The sequence below is a fragment of the Macrotis lagotis genome, chromosome 2 (assembly GCF_037893015.1).
Source record: "Macrotis lagotis isolate mMagLag1 chromosome 2, bilby.v1.9.chrom.fasta, whole genome shotgun sequence".
NCBI lineage: Eukaryota > Metazoa > Chordata > Mammalia > Peramelemorphia > Peramelidae > Macrotis > Macrotis lagotis.
In genome coordinates, this window is record NC_133659.1 from 121,373,238 (window position 1) to 121,389,513 (window position 16,276).

General features: G+C 36.7%; 1 pseudogene; it reads left to right on the forward strand.

The window, feature by feature from the left end:
- Positions 1-524: 524 nt before the first annotated feature.
- LOC141510846 (pre-mRNA-splicing factor SLU7-like) lies at positions 525-14,285 on the forward strand (annotated as a pseudogene).
- The last annotated feature ends 1,991 nt before the right edge of the window (positions 14,286-16,276 follow it).

The window sequence follows — 16,276 nt, forward strand, 5'->3', positions numbered from 1 at the left end:
TTAGGGTAGCTCAGATTATCATCTAACCCATCTTCAGACAGAAGAGAAGATAAATAGAAGCAGAAAGAAGAGGAAACACCAAAATAACAAAATACATAATACATAATAATCTATTTCTGATATCTGCCTCTCCCCCCCACCTTGACAGGATTCCATAATAGACCCACCTAAGACTCCTCCTTTACCAACACAATTCTGATCTCCATATACAACTAGAATGGGCCATGGGGCATGCTTTCCTTCTATCTGTGTGAGACACATATGGCTGCCCTGCAAGGACCCCACAAATCATCCGGCAAGTTCATTTTTTATTAGTAGCTTCTGCTTAATTAAGGGATGCATCATGCTCCATCAATCAGCTTCTGTGCCTGTGAGTCAGCTCAAGCCACTCCACTGCTAATAGATGTAGTCTTTGTGCTTCAGAAAAAAAAAAAGAAAAAAAAGAACAGAGCTGGAACTAACTGCTTAAGAGCTGAGGGGCACAGTCTGACAGCTGGAGCATTGCCTTGGCCTTTCCTCTCCACATGGAGCAGTCCTACAGTGACAAGCAGTACATGATGACTTGGATGTCCCCCCTAAAGATATAGAAGCCTGCTGGTTAGTATTTGATAGGTTGAACTATCTGCCAACTAGATGTTCTTCAAAATGTAGACTGAGTCTGTCTCCCATTATTCAGACTGTATTCAAAGTTCATGAGGTCTGGGAAGATATTTGTAATGTGGTCACAACACTTCAGGCTGGCACCTTGACAATATATGAGATGGTCTCGATTGTCAATATTTTCTATGTACACAATATCTTTCAATGGGGGTGAATCCAGAAGTTCATTATAAAGAAACATAACATCTTTAGAAATAGTTCTGCTTTATAGGTTAATGCTTTCCAAAGAGCTAGCTCATTGCAAAGAATCTCATGAGGCTAATAGTGCAAATATTTTTATTCCCATTTTATAGGTTAGGAAATGGAGGTACAGAAAGTTTCTTCTATTAAATACCTTTCCATGGGCTAATCTCCAGTCCTCTGGCCATCCTTCTTATGCCCTTCTTAAGGTACCTGAAACTGAGTACAGTATTCCAGGTGTGATCTGACCAGGGCAAAGCACATCTAAAGTACTATTCTTATCATTTCTAATAAATATGCCTCTCTTTAACAAGCTAGAATTTGTATTTTTGACTATTATATGAAAATTTATGGAATAAAGGAAAGGACGTTAAATTTGCATTCAAATCCCAACTTTAACTCTTAAGGAGCTTTGTCTGAGTAGTCATTTAACTTTCTCTGAGTCCAGGTTTTCTTATCTGTAAGTGAAATCATGAAGTGATTTTTTTTTTCCCCATGGTAGAGTGGAATCAACAAAGACTCTGGAATCAAAGGATATGGATAGAAATCAAACCTCATTTAAACCTCTTGGACCTCAGTCTTTTCATCTCTAAATTGAGGGTATTGGATTAAATGATTTCTGAAGTCCCTTCCAACTCTAGTCCTATAGCTCATTGTATTTATCCAAAGGCAAAACTGAGTCCTGGATGGAGTTCCAGGATAGGAATCTTTTAAAAATCATACTCTGCTACTGCTGTAAGTCAGATGAGATAATATAAGCAAATTGCTTTGCAAACATAAATGTCAGTATTATTTTTTCTTATTTTTCTCTCTGCATTTGATGAGGTCTATAATTTATATTTTTGTGCAAGATAATGTACAAAATGGATTCAGTTTCTACTCTTTGGAGTTGTCTTAACAGACCACGAATTTACACATTAGACATATGCTTAGATTATAAATATAACAAGTTTGAAGTCCCCCCCCACACTCAATTTTATTGTTGTTGAATCATTTCAGTCATGTTCAACTCTTTGTGATTAAATTTAAGAGTTTTCTTGGCAAATAGTTTGCCATTTCTTTCTCCAGTTCCTTTTACAGATGAGGAAACTGAGGTAAACAGGTTTAGGTGACTTGTCCAGGGTCACACAACCAGTAAGTGTCTGATGTCAGATTTGAACTCAGGTATGATTCCAGGTCTGTTGCTTTATCCATCATGCAATTTATCCACTAACTTTATTCACTAGTTGCCTCACTGTAGCCAGTAGCCTATAGCTAAAATAGAGAGAAAACCTCAAGGGTAATCCTTTGAATAGCAGTCCTGGGGACAATATTTTTTAATATGAGTATCAAGGTGATGGAATTGAGAGCATATTTGTCATGTGTGTAGATCGAACTAAGTTTGTAGGAATGTTGATACCCCCAGGAAATAGGACTCCAATAAAAAGCTAACTTGACAAATGAGCTATCAAAAAAAGGTGGGGTTCAGTAGAGACAGGTTTAAGGTGGCATGATTTAGGACTTGAGAAAGTGAAGTGTTTTGATACAAGAATGGGCAATGACTGACTGGACACTAACACTGCAAAAATAGCCCCTGTAGGGGAGGGGGATCTTATCATGAATCATAAGTTAAATAGAAGTCAGCGGTGTCATACTGCTCTTTAGAAAGCTAGCATAACACTGGGCTTATGAACATCATCAATCTCTCTTTCTTTGATGATCTCTTCCCTTTTACCCTCAAATGTGCACAGATCTTTCCTGTCTTAAAAAATTACTTAATAGTCTTTCTAACACACAATCATTCTCTCTTCATTCACTATTAAAATTTGTGAATCTTTGACTTTATTGTTAAAAATCTTATTTCTTTTCAAACCCTGATGACTTAGCTGGAATATTCTCTTTCTTTCCTTTTTGTCTATCTATCCTTCTCACTTTATTCATAGAGATTTAAAATGTTTCTTTCACCACAGTGCTTTCAGTCTCCTTTGCCAGGATCAAAGAATAATGCCAATTCTATCAATTCTTACTTGTGTGACCTTGGGCAAGTCACTAGCCTCCTTGGGTTTGAGTTCTGCATCTGAAAAATTATAGGGTCAATTAAGTGGTTTAGTAGGTTCCTTCTATCTCTAGATATGTGATCCTATAATCTTATGATCTCAGAATTGGAAGGATATCTAGTCCCACCAATACCTGAACAAAAATCCTTTTATGGTCTCTCAGCCTCTCCTACAAGACCTCCATTGATGGAGAACTCACTTCAAGGTAGAACATTCTGTTTTCATTCAGCTTTAATTGGAAGGAACCTATGTTTATACTGAATGCCTCTCAGGGGCAGCTAGTGGTGCAATGATGCAGTAAATAAATCATCATCCCTGAGTCAGGAGGACCTGAATTCAACTCAGGCCTCAGACACTTGATTTTTACTAGGTGTTTGACCCTGGATTTAACCCTAATTTCCTTGTCAAAAAAGAAAAAAAAAAGAAAATCTGCTTCTCTTAACCTATTACTCCTAATTCTGCCCTATAGGGTCAAGTTAAATTAAGTGAATTTTTCAAATATTTGAAGATAATTTTCAGGTCCCCCCAATTTTTGTCTTTTTCAAGATCCAAGTTCAAGTCCCAATTCTTCTGAGAAGTCTTCCTTGAATTCTAGATAGGATGTTCAATTCTGGACATAATATTTTAGAATGGACATTATTAACAACTTAAAGAATATTCAGTGTTAATAAGTGCAGTGATTAAAGGTCTGAAGTCTATGTGTTATAAAGAACAGTTGAAGAAATGTTTTGTAGCCACTCCTCTGGACTCACTCTCCTGACCCCAGTTTGTGCTGGTATTTTGTGTCCTCATAGGTAACTTATTACTTCTCCTTTCAGGGTTCTAAGAATTACCTTAAAGTGCTGAGGATTTTCTAGTACTCTTGCTTTCAAGCTCCTATAGTAGTATGTTTCCCATTGATTATCAAATAATTGCCAAGAGTTAATTGGTTTTCAGAAAAGGATATTTAATAACTAGAAGCGACAGTTGTTACAGAAGTTTCTTACCCAAATTGGAAACTTTACCTCTTCCCATACACAAGGACCCTGATGAGGTTGGATCTAAACTTAGAAACCTAATACTGCCAAAGAGTAAATTCTGGGCTCCTGATTATTTGAAATCCCTTCTTATCTTCCTGGAGTTCCCTTAGGGGTATTCTCTACTGGGGTCTGAGGATCAGACACTTGCAAAGGCCTAATTCCTTTGTCTATGGTGTGAGTCAACAGCCATTACTGATTTGACTCAGATGAGAAGTCCAAATCTTCTAACTTTGAAGTTCACAAAGTTGCCCTCCCAGGCCTCTATTTGCTGCCCTTTTACTACAGGTCCAAGAAGGGTTTGCCTCAACATACCCTAATTCTTTTCACAAGTCCCATTACTTTACATGTGTTTGGTCATTTTATTTTATTCAGTAGCTTAAAAAAGCACTTCATTTCATGATTAAGGACTTGTTCCAACTTAATTTATGCCTTTGATTGATTGATTGATTTAAGATGTCTAAGTCTTTTTCATACCTAGTTTACACCCTTGATTGATTGACCAATTCAATCAAGAAGTCTGCTTCTTCTACACTTAATTGGGGTGGATGGATACCCACCTTCACATTAGTCTGAAGAAGGAAAGACTTGGAGGGAAATTATAATCCATTTCAAGTTTTGAATAATTGTTATGCAGAGGAGAGATTAAACTTGCTTTACTTGGACTCAGAGAACAGAAATAGAAATTAAGAAAGGAAGTTGGACAGAAGTAAACTGGAGCTTGATGTGAGAGGAGCATTTTACCATGACTTCCCATATATAGTTATATAAGAGAAAAATTTGGTATGAATCTAAGCCATAAACCCACTCAGGTGCTAAGTGAAGTCTTAGCTACTGAACAATTGCAGTAACCTTACATTGTAGGGTCCATTAGCATCTGTAATAGCAGGACCTTGGACTGAAAAATAGTGGAAATCCTCCATTGCCAAATTCCTCCATTCTCATCTTGTTTAAAATTTTAAACTAATGGTTTACATTCTGTATATTTATGGGTCTAGGGATAATGATACATATATACTTTTCCCCACCACACTGGGAAATCAAAGGGCCTTCTTCACCCACTGTCCAAATCCCCCCAAAACTCCTTTAATACCTATTGATTAGGATTATAGCCTCCAGTCCCTTTAAAATGAGATAAAATCTTTAGTCTCCTTTTACTACCTCAGCTATGACTAAGAGGACTGACATTTCCTTAAAAGAAAAAGAAATATGCTGCTCACCTTCCTTTGAAAGGCAACTTGCTCTGGAGGTAAGTGATCTCCAAATTCTCCTGCTCTTACAGCTTTCCTTATTGTTCTCCCTCTCATGTAGGTTTAGATCTAGGTTGTTCTTTCTTTTAGCTCCCTTTTCTGCTTAGGCATCTGTGACTTCCTACCCCTTAGTCTCTCTTTCCCTTTAACTCACAGCAAAACTTAAACATTTTTGTTTCTAAATTCCTTTTGGGTCAGAGTCAGTCTTTTACATGAATTCTTTCATGTTCTGCCTGAACTTTGGTCACATTTTCCCTGGCATAATTTTGGTGAGCTAGCCAGGATTTGGGGTAGCTCTGACTTTAGAAGTTCTCCCCTGTTTTTCCTCTTCCTTACCATTTCAGTGGATTAAGAGTGGCTTTACCCAGTCCATTCTCTCAGTTTAATTTTTGTTCTGATGGTGTGGCCTTGGTTTTCTGAACCTCCCTTCCTTGTCTGTTTGGACACGTCAAAGGGACATAATCAGGACCATATTGGCTGCTGTTGCAGAAGCAAAAAGTACTGCCCCCCTGCCCAGGATCAAGTGACAAGGATTTAGAAGAGCCAAAGAAAATGACAAGGGAAGACTTCAGAAAGAAGAAGTTAGAGGAACAGAGAAAGCTGGGTAATGCCCAGTTTAAGTAAATGAGGAAGGAAAAGATATTAATTCTCACATTCCTCAATGCATCTCCTCAGTGCAATGGTATATCGATCCATTAAAAAGACTCACATTAAAGCATCAAAGACCCCACCAGAGAAACAAAAAAAAAGTACAGTTCGTCTGGAGAATGGTATAAGAGAAGTATAGAAGAGAATATTGTGATTACAAAATACCACAAAGGAGCATGTGAAAACTGTGGGACTATGATGCACATACACAAAAAAGGTCTGCTTTGAGAGACTTAGGTGTATGTTGTTGCCAAATTCACAAAAACTAACATAGTACCATATATATACATACATACATATACACATATATAGCATATACAATCTTAGCTTATGTTTGAATATAATTGTAAAAGGGATCAGTGGAATGTCTACAACTCAGAAGAAAGAACAAATGAAGAATATGCCAAAGTTAACTTGGATAAATATACACTGAAATTTCAGAAGCTACAAAAAGGATTAGCTTCAGGAAAATTAGTGCAACTAGAGAATTCCCTAAAACATCAGTGAGAAGAAGAACCAAATTCTCAGATTGGAAGAGACTATAACAATGAAGTTGAAGGTAAGTATGTATATTGATATGATAGGACAAAATTTTGACTCAGAAAGAGAGATTACAGTCCTGAATCTCAGGGTTCAAGAAGGCATTGCTAAATACTTGTGAAAGTTAGATTCCAATTCTGTCTACTAGGATCCAAAAACAAAGGCAATGAGAGAATTTCTATGCCAATGCAGGAAAGAATCCTGATGAAGTTAGTTCTGTAGGAGACAATTTCATTCCATACACTGGAGATACAATTTCAATAGCACACACAAATTGTTTGCTTGGGAGGTTTATGACAAGTGCATCTCCAAAAAGATCCAAAAAAAATGGAGTTGCTGTATACATCATTTAAAGTCAAGAAAATTTCAAGAAAGAAAATGTCAAAGAACACAAGAAAGAAAGCATCTTAGAGAAGTATGGCGGTCAGGAACAACAGGATGCTATGCCTTCTGGGTTACAACTAGATGAGGGTATAAGTGCTGCTAACTTCTTTGTCAAGTTTTCCTACTGTACTGGAGAAGCTGGGAAGGAAATTACTAATGCAAATAAATATATTCCTGATAATATCATGGGAGAAGAGCAAACAAGCAGACCAAAAACTGTAATGTAGCTTCACTAAGAGAAAGAGAAAGAGAAGAAAAAAGGAGGAAGAAGGAGGAGGAAGGAGGAGGAAGGAGGAGGAGGAGGAGGAAGAAGAAGAAACAAGAAAAACAGTTCTGACAGGGTGAAGGAAAAAAAGGCATGAAAAAATGAAAAAGGCATTAAATAATGAGGAAGCCTGCCTCCTCTATGTCAAGGAGATCATACAGTTAGATGAGAGGAAGAGGCCCTCCAACAGCATGTATGAAGCCTGAGAGCCTACAGAAGAAGAAACAGAGGCTTATAGGATGAAACACCAGACTTGGAAGGAGATTCAGGACATCCAACTTGTATGTATTCTTTTAGTCTCTTGGTAAACACAATTGGAAAAATTCTCATTTGTTTTTCTTGCTGTCTTCTAAATAAATTTTTGGAATTCTTTCATCAAAATAAAAGTAGAAGAAATAACATTCTACCCCTCTACATCACTTTCTGATGACTTCATTAGCTAACCACTAGGTAAGTTAGAATTGGCAGCTATTGAATTTTGATTCATGTCAAGAGGAATTAATTAATAAGTAACAAACAAGGAAGTAAGAAATTGGAGAACAGATCATTTGAAGGGGAAAAAAAGCATTCATTAAAGGTGACATTGATAAGAATAAAATAAAGCTTCTTCTCCTTAACCCCTCCCCTCTCTTAAAATGAGACCTGGAAGTTTATTGGGGAAATTAGTTTTGAGTAGATCATCCTTTAATAGCCTAAGGGGAGAAATGAAAGCTTACCTTTATTCATGTAGTACATTAATCAGTTCTTGGCAAGGGGAGTATTGTTCAATTTCTAATTACTATCATTCACCAAAACAATCTTCTATTGTTGGGGTACACAGGACCCATGAATTGATGGGGAAACTACCAATGGCAGGGCATACCCATCTACCACTGCAATCTGTATTCCCTGGAACATCCTTTCACCATATTGGCTTTCTACTACTATCAATGAAGTCCTTCAGGGAGCTTACATTTTAGGTATAGGGTCAGGCCAGTCATTCTTCTGACTTTCTAGGTTTTACTACCATGCCTCCATGTGGGTACCATCTTCTTTCCCCTTTCAGCAACTTTTGCATGTGCTTTCTCCCCTTTTCTACTAGAATGTAAACTAGGGATAAAGGAACTATATTTTTTTAAACTTGTATTTGTATCCTTAGAGTTTATAACACAGTGTCTGATGAATTTGTTTTTGTTGTTCAGTCATGTCCAACTTTCTGTGACACCATTTGGGGTTTTCTTGGCAAAGATACTGGAGTGGCTTGTCGTTTCCTTCTCTAATTCACTTGACTGGCAAGGAAACTGAGGAAACAAGATTAATTGACTTCCTCAGGATCATATAGTGTCTGAGGTTGTATTTGAACTCATGTCTTCCTGGCTCCAAGCATGGGCTCCCTATGCACTGCACCTCCTAACTGCCCTTGCCTGATACATATTAATTGTTTAATCAATACTTATAGCTAGTAAACATCTTGTGTATCTGAGGACACAAGAGTAGCACAAGATGACAAATTATTTAATTAGAATAGAAATAGATATTAAAGTAGGAGAAAATTTCATCCCCATTTCTGAATGAGCACATATAGCTTATTAACTTTTTCCCCTATTGTAATCTGAAAAATGAGGTCCTCCAAAAGATTCATGAGTTTGATGGGAATAACCATAGGCTATTCCTGCCAAATATCCAACCAGACCATCCATCTACAGGAAGGCCCAGGTAAATTAAATTTGTTAATTATCATGGCATCCTGATCTACCACTATCATCATCCCAAATAACCAAGGAAGTCAGATTCACAAATCTTATCAGCTTTCATTTTCTCTTAGTGTTCATTTTCCCCAATCACATGTATTAGCCAGGGTCCCTTTCCAACCCTACTCATCATCCTTGAAGTCATCATAAACAAGCATTGCTCATTTTATGTCTATATTGACTATTCTGAGGCCTGGATTAGTGCCTAGTGGCCAGACCATGACACCCTCACCCTTCCCTGAACCATGGAGGCTATTACATTAGATCCTAAAGACACCAAACATTCCTAAGAAACTTCTATTTTTATCTGGCACAAATGTACCTTTTGGGTACAGAGTATTCAAAGAAGTGGTTGTTTCTATTAAAGCATACAATGAATACAGTTCTCCTAAGGTTTGCAGCTCCCCTAAGGCCTGCTTGACAACACTGGTTGAAAATGGGTTCTGAGGATCTCCTTCAGGCCAGGAAGGGCAATTCTTATTATCCTTCCTTCCAGATGTCTGCCCATGTGCCCCACAATCCAGATCAGAAACTTGGGGTTGTAGTTCCACATCAATTATGTCTATTATGCTATGCAGGCTATTCAACCATGGCATGGCCCAATTCCACCTAAAAACATGCCAAATCATCTCTGTATAAGGAAAACATACCAAGCCTTGCTCAGAAACTTATACTCAATGGAGGTCGACAAATAGTTTATCATTGATTAGAATTCTTTTGTATTAATCTCTGAACAGTAGAAAAGTGATACATTAAACCACTGCATCCTTTCAATAAAATAGAAAGCAAATCTAAGTCTCATCATTCTGTGAATGAAAAGCCACATCATCAAAAATACATAGACCATCCTTCTTTTCCATGGTTCTCACATTTTATACATATGTACATTTTATTATTATGATACAATTAAAAGATTTCAAATAGTGTGAAAAATAGGAACTATTCAGTATGTACGTATATATATTATATATATATCATAATTAAAGATAGAGGCAGGAACTCTGCTCTATGATTATATTCATTATTGCAATAAATATGCTGAGGGAGGTTTATAACTGGTGGGTATAGCTCAGGTCATTTTTCGCCATTTACTGTTAGGAAGGAAATGGAAAAGGACAGGGGATGTGGGTAATATGAGATAAAAAAATGTGACCTATGGAGGTGACTGGACAGGTGATATGAGATTCATGCCAGACCTGCCACCCACCAGTCTGAATGACCCAGGTTGGATGATGTCATTTCCTCTGTTGCCTCAGCCAGAAAGTCTAAGAATGATGGCCTTGAGATGTGGGGCTCTTCTGAAAACAACTCTTAGTGCTAGAAAAAGATGACTCATCTTTGGCTAAGAAGCCATTTCTGGAAATGCCACCGGAACAGAAGCCGATGTGGTCATTCACTGGCGGGCTCCCTCATCATCCAATCTGCTGTCAGAATGATGGACCAGCATATGTATCCAGCATCACAAAATACAACTGCTGCAATCCACAGGTTGCTCTAATAGAAATGGATTGTTTTTAGTGGGTAGAGAAATAGCAAATTGGCTGCTTCAATTGATTACTCTCCTACCAGCGTTAGAACAAGACTTGTGTGAACTGTGAACAGAGTTTAATAGGTTATAGAGTATTGTCCCTGAAACTAGGAAGCCTTGTTTCAGGTCCCCCAGCTCCACTACTTTCTGGTTATGAGATCTAATATCTCATTTTGAGTTCTGTTTCCCCCCATCTGAAAAATGTATGTCATAACACCATAACTAACTTTGTAGGGTTGTAAGGATCAAAAGAGGTTGGATAAATCAAGTGATTTTGAGATGTAGTCTATAAATGTAAACTATTGTTACTGAAACTCATGCTACTGTATGTTACTACCAGCAAAAGCTTTAACACATTATAAAATCCTATATTTTTAGGAAAGAATAATTTTTGTCAGGCAAAAAGATTGAGTGAATAAATTCAATCAAATCGCTCCATGCCATTTAAAGTAAGCCCAGATGCTTAGCTCTGAGATATTTATCAGGTGAGAAGATATTTAAATTGATTACTAGGTATAAGCAAGGCATAGTTACTCCTCTAGGTGTGAAGGAAAGTCTATTCAGAATGATTAAGTGACTTGATTATGCCTTCTGGTATCTTGAGCAAAACTTTTGGGTTATTTGGAATGGTAAGTCTAATGCCTGACTATGTAGAGGATAGATTGTGCCATCTAACTACTCGAAAAGGATTGATGGTACTCATGCACCACTCCAACTCCTCCTCCCTTGCACCCTGCCTCCTTGACCAGTTGATTTTTTTTGAAATTTTAAAGGGTTTGGAAGAATTAGAATTTGCATCTAGGAAACTTTCCCAGGACATCAGTCGATGGTGGCAGTATCTGTATAATGGAGGGAATGCATTATTTTCTTATTATACCACCCTAGTAAATACCCTTTCTGATTAAGACTGACTGAATCATCTGAATCATGGGAAGGAGAACACTAGTGGGGGCTAGTGATCTGTAATAATAAAAAGATGCCACCCTATTCCTCAGGCCTAACCTAATATAGTAGCCATGTTCTGGGGCCTCAGTGAGCTATACTGGAACTAAAAATAACTAATTTATAAAAAACAATATTGAATGATGTCCACTTTTGGTGGACTCTTGCTATGTGCCACCTACTTTGTCATCTTATTTTCATCTCTCTCTGTAATCTTATTGATCCTACTGCTACATCTCTTCCTCAGGTCAGGTGCTACTTTCTCCATGAATCATATCCTGATCTTCACAGTTGAAACTGTCCTTTCTCCTCGACTCTTCTAGGAACATTTTGCCTATTTCTTACACTTGTCCCTAACACAATTCATTTTGTTTTATACTTTAAGGGATCAGGTCATTGTTTTATCTTTATATAGCTCTACGTCCTAACATAATGCCTTGAATATTAATATTTCTTGTTGAATTTTGCAAATATGGATTGATAATGAATTATTAGGGCAAAGCATAATGACTACCTTCAAATATTTGAAGGGGTGTTTTTTGGGAATAGGATGAAACTCTTGATTTTGGAAATTAAAACTGGGGTCAATTGGTTGAAATGAAGGATAGACAGGTTTTCTGGTTGATGACTAGCAGAAAAAGACAGGGATTAAATAAGCATGCAAAAAAAGTAAAAGATACAAGGTACTATCTGGTGCATGTATTAAGTTCTCACCAATATATTAAATTGACTATCTCATTTATTCCTTCATTTCACTAACCAGCAGGGCAGAGCTAGTTTACTGCTTGCTTATGGATTTAGGGACTTTAAGTGGATTAGCAGTTGAATGTAAATTCCTTAAGGGCAGGGACTGGTATCCCCAACACCCAATAAAGAACTTGTAAAGTTGTTGACACTTAATATACATTTATTAATCAACTGATTAAGAACTATAGGACTACATTCCTTGACTCAGTTCTAACATTAATCTAACCAGATTTGGGAAACTTGATTGTTTTTCAGTTTGTTTTTGTTGTTCATAAAGTTTATAGATCATATCTCTAGAGCTGGGAAGGACCTTGGAAGTAATTTTGTTCAACCATCTCATTTTATAGATGAGAAAACTAAGTCCCAGAGAGACCAAATGATTAAGGAATAAAATCAGAATCTGAACTCAGAACTTCTAACAATTTTGTTGTATCCTCATCCCATTTTCTCATCATCATCCTCATCATCCTCATTTTCATCCTCATCCTCATCTTTATCCTCAACCTCATCCTCATTATCATTATTTATAGTACCTGAGCTAAATCTGAAAACTGTTCACTGAATTTGTACCTTTGTCCTTTCACATATCCATTGTATCCCTGGTGCTTAGAACTATGTCTGGCACATAGCAGGTGCTTTATAAATGCTTATTGTCTGGCTGTTCTGTGAAGTTAATATTTTTAATATTAATATTAATTAATTAATTTTAATATTAGATTAACTTCCCATAACTCCTGACTGCTCCCTTTTTTCAAAACACATTTTGTCTGTCTTAGTGTTACACTCCAAAAACAGGTCTTCATTACTTCCCTGGGAAAATTCCTCTATCATCTAAGGGACTTAGTTCAGAAATTTTCATCAGTATGTATTTGAGGAAGACTTCTTTTCAATTTCTTACATCTCATCTATTCCACAGTCATACCTCATTTGACCACCGAAGTTATCATATTCCTCCTTGGCCATGTGTCAAACTACACATTTATTTCTCTTAATCTTTTCTCAAAAATCAATCCTCTCGGTCCTTTAATCATTTTTATTGATCTCTCTTGAATTTCCTTTAATATGATGGTACCTATCTATTCCTGAACAACAAGAATTCTTTGCATCAACTCACCTTCATCATCCATTAATAATACCAATCTAGCTTCTACCTTGGGCAGGGTGTTGCAGTATTCAAGTAATGTGAATATTCTCCCTCTCTTCCAATCTCACCCAAAACAATGCTGTAGAACTCCAAAATCAGAGAGGATATGAAATCATCATTTATGGGAAAGAAAATAACCACATTACTATTTTATTGTATCTCTTATGTTTTTAATCTGCATTTCCCCCCACAGCTAGTGCCTTCCTCACAAAACTATATTGCATTTAAACCCTTTGTATTTGTATTTGCTATGTATATTTATAAATATCCAAGATATATGTGTCTATTTGGTATACATCTATGTTGTATATTAAGCATATATACATATATAAATATATACATGTATGTTGGTTAGTTATTGCCCATTTTCAAAGAAGATAAAATGACATCTCTATGTTTGAATCAAATTACAGTGTATCTGATCGTGCTGATCAGACCAAAGAAGGGGTCAGCTCTCTGCATTCTCATTTCTTTTGAGCTGTTTCAATCCTGCTTTGCTCATAGAGCATGGGCCCTTCTCTGAAGAGGGTACACCATTCTGGGCTCTCCACTGTCATGCTGCCACTTACTCAATTCCAAAATTCTTAAAAGAGGCTTTAAGAGTGTTCTTGTATCACTTTTTCTGACCCTCATTTGTACTGTATAAATTGTTTATAAAATATTTTTTTGGCAAACATATGTTTGACATTCACACAACATGGTCAGCCCATTGGGATTAGGTTCTCTATAGTAGAGTCTGAATGCTTGGCAGTTTCTTTCAAAGAAGGACCTTCTCCAGCCAGGTGGTTTTCCGAATCTTCCTAAGACAATTCAAATGGAAACAATTCAGTTTCCTAACATGGTTCTGGTAGATTGTCCAGTTTCACAGGCTTATAGCAATGAGATCAGCACAAGAATTCTGAGGATCTTCAGTATGGTAGTCAGTCTAATAACTATTCTTTCCCCACTTTCCTTTGGAGCTTCCCTAGCTCTGAAAATGTGTATGTCAACTTCATTATCAGTGAGTACATCCCTCTCTGGAATGTACACTGTCAAGACATCTATTCCTTATCCACAGAATTCCAAGCTTCTATATTTGCCATAACTCATGGCTCCACATGTGAATGGTGTGGTGCTGGCTGATGGTTTTTTGGTGTTCATTGTTAGGTCAAAATTAGCACAAGCAGTAAAGAATCGACCCATACTTTGTTGTCTCAGCTTCAGAGATTGCATTGAGTGCACAATCATCTGCAAACAGAAGAGCATGCACCAACACTCCTTCCACTTTGGTCTTGGCTTGTAGCGTTTTCAAGTTGAAGAATCTTGATCATGTGTTCATCTTCAGTGAAGGCATTTGACAATACAGATGAAATCATGGAATCGTAGTCTTGTTTCACCCCATCAGTAATTGGGAAAGTGGAAGAGCATTCATGCATTATTACCCCAGGCATCAAGAAATTGATGTACAAAACTGATGAGCTTCTCCAGGCAACCTAATTTTGACAGAATTTTCCATAAGCTTCATGACTGACAATATCAAAGACCTTGGTCAGATCTAGAAATGTTATGGAAGTCCTCTTTTCTATTCCTGATATTCCTCCTGAAGTATTCGTGCAGCAAGCACCATATTGCTCATTCTTTGTACTTTCTGAAGCTACTCTGGCTCTCAGCTAAGTAACAATTTTCCAGGTGAAGGATCAGTCTATTAAGAGGACTCTAGCAAGAATTTTGCCAGTAGTGACCAAGAAAGAGGTATCCTTTTTCCCCCTCCTTCCCCATGCCCCCCCCCCCATTTTCACAGAACAATCTTCCCCTTTAAAGACATGAACAAGGGAGATGTTCTTGAACTCCTGGGGGATAACCTGTTCTTGCCATATAATCTGTAAAATTTCATTCAGTTTTTGTATGAGCAATGGAACCCTTAACTTATAAAATTCTCAACTGCAATGGAATCAGTCATATAAAAGGAGTTTATACATATGTACATATATAAGACTTAAGGTATAAAAAAAGTATATGTATATATGGATTTATATACAAATATATAACTAGCTATATACATACTAAACACATCCAAGGTATATATGTATTCTTAGTATACATTTATATGGTATATATACGTGAAACCACATATATATTTATGTACATTTTTGCAAGATATATGTATATTTGGTATATTTGTGATATGTGTATGTATACATTATATTTATATATATATAAATATATATGTAGATTGATCCAACAGATGATCAGAGAGACAAATAAATGATAGATAGATATAAATAGACAGATAGATAGACAGATAGATAAAGTAAATTGCTGATACCTCCATGAGAATAAAAACTTCATGAGATGGGAATGTTTTGATTTTTTGTATTTGTGTTCCCAACCTATGTATGAGTCTGGCACTTGGTAGGTCTTTAGCAGATGCTTGTTAAATCAATTGATTAATTGGTTTCTAAATTACACACTCTTACTGAATTGACTCCATGAAATTAAAAAGACTTGCTTTATTTCTAGGCCAGTCTTGTCTAGTTTTCTATGCTCACATTTTTAATGTTTCAAGAAGATCACATGATCCTTTGATATCCAACTCCACGAGATTCACAAGGAATATCAATTTAAATCTGTAGGCCTGGTTTTGCAGAGGAATAAAGTTACTTTTTATAACTCACTTTCAATCTTAGGGATCTGACAATCTGTAAATACTCTTTAAAATAGCTCTATAAAGGGGTTGTCAGTACCTTCTTTAAAATATCTATCTATCTATCTATCATCTATCTATCTATCTGTGTATATATATTATATATATATATATAGATATATATATATAGATATATATATAGATATATGCATGGGTGTTAAAGGTGCTTATTGATCAATTCTCCATTGTCAGAAAGGCAGGGGCATGATCTTTGGGTCAGGAAGGGAGTAGCTGTTGCCACTCACCCTGAGAAGCATACCAGACATTTTTTCCTTCCAAGGTTGCTGATAGCCAATTTACCAAAGAATGAATATAGGCTTCAGGACAATGGTTCCTAAACTGGGCCTCACATTGCATTGCTGACTATGTTGACAGAAGGAAGACTGCCTTGTGGAAGTGCTGCACATCCAGGGAATGAGTCCGAATGTTTCTATTTGTAAGGATCTATGTTCTGATTGTGGTGTGTTTTCCTGGGGACATGCTCATATGCTCATACAAATGAAAGAGCCTTAGGAACTTCAGT